Raw genomic sequence first — 1,952 nt, 5'->3', positions numbered from 1 at the left:
ATTATGGCAGCGTAAACTAAGTCAGCCATAAGATAGTATAGTCCTCAGCAGTACTATGACAGAGTCACCATGTGCAATCAAATACATATGTAGATGGGGCCTGCAGGTGCAAATTGTACCGAGTTACCCCAGCCAGTTGTGGACAAGACTCCTGCCTGACCCTTGTGCCCTAGTTAGCCCCTCCACTGCCTGATGTTGCCACCTGGAACCCGGGACTGGTTGCCCCCCTCCACCTCCCACCGTGGCTCCTGGCAGCCCAGAGATGCTCTGCCTTGGCTCAAAATGCTTCTGTCCCGGGTATACGTGTAGGTGCTGCACCCAGGAGTGAGTAATTCTGGCTTAAACTGCACCAGAGTTTATTGTTTTGCCTTAATTTCACGTGTAGATGCACCCTGTAAGCACTAATTTGAGGCGCATCTGTTTATAATGGTCTTGGCTTGATTTGAATAATTTTTTTTCTAAGATTTTGAACACTGGAAGAGACTATGTGTGTTCTTGGATGACTTGAGAAGTTTATTCTCTAGGAGTGTCACCTGCTGTCACTCAAAAGCATATATCTATGCTAGTGGCTCTCAGCCTTTTTAGACTCAAGACAACCCTCTGAACTTTTCAGAATTTAGTTGCACCCCATTTAAAACAGTAATTTATTATGAATATTTATAAGCATCATAATTATATTAGTGATTATTATGTTATACATTGATTAGATATTTATATTATAATCCTTCCTTCAGGCTGCTGGCTGGGAATGCTCCCCTGGCTCTGCATGGCATAGGATGCACTTGCTTCAAGAACAGCAGGGTTCCCTTTACTCCATGACTCTAGATCACTGGTAGGGTTTGGGAACTGCAGGGCCAAGTTCTTCACTTAATTACCACAGAAAGGTCCCCCCCCTTGAACTCCAGCTATAAGAGACAGAATCTGGAAATGCCCAGCTGGTGGGGATGAGGTGCCACACTGCACAAACATACAGCAGGAAGCAATGGGCTTGGAGGGTCAGAGGATCAGCAAAAGGACACACAAATCTCAGGAGAGGGCAGGCCAAGGGAACACTGTGTTGTAGTCATGTTCACCGTTGCAGCCAGGTGAAATCGTGCACCACGTGCAGAGCCAAATCAAGAAGCAGCTATGGCAGAAGTTCATGCTGTAGCCTCAGCCCTTCCCAGCCTAACCTTGCATGGTGTCCCTTGGAACAAAGGTGAGCAGGGCAGATGAAACAGCATGCAAGGCATCCTGGTGTAATGCAAACAGCATGCTAGTGAAGAATGCTCTTTCTGTCTTTTGTTGAGGATTGTCTGAGTGTTGTTAGCAGATGTTAAAAGCTTTCAGATCCATAAAAGGACAATGTTTTCAAACCAGAGTGCCTCTGGTGAGACTCTCAAATCTATATTTGACCCTGCAAATAAATGTAGCCTGATTTTTACACTTAGTGCTTTTGAAAATTCAGGCTACATTTATCAGTGCCTAAATAGGGTTTTAGGAGTCCAAATTAACCCCAACCCTTTTTCTGAGAAACTATTGTTACTAAAGGAAGTTTTGACATTGCTTGCTTGAAGGTGATAAGTTTGGTTCTATACAGGGGCACAGACACACTCCTGTTTTGTTATGTTGCCCATGAACTTGATGCAAAAAGCGGTTTGTTTCTTTTGGAGGCTCGCAAATAATTCTCAGGCACACACTATTAGCAGCACAAAAGGTGTATTTGCAAATAGGGTCAGAGCAGAGACAGAAAATCTCAAATTGCTCCGCCCCCTGAGGAAATCTGCAGCAGGTACTATATGCTCTCCCTCCTTGGCACGTGTGCAGAAACAGGAACTTTTACAGCTCATTTCCGGTTCATACAAACACATATGTGATCACGTCACTTCATTCGTCACATGTATATTATAATTAACTACTTAAGTATGCGGGGCGGATAGGCATATATGTATCAGCTAATTACGCACGCTCAG

This window comes from Crocodylus porosus, unplaced genomic scaffold (assembly GCF_001723895.1).
Source record: "Crocodylus porosus isolate Cpor-Errol unplaced genomic scaffold, CroPor_comp1, whole genome shotgun sequence".
In the NCBI taxonomy this organism is placed as follows: domain Eukaryota; kingdom Metazoa; phylum Chordata; order Crocodylia; family Crocodylidae; genus Crocodylus; species Crocodylus porosus.
This window is presented reverse-complemented; position numbering follows the sequence as displayed.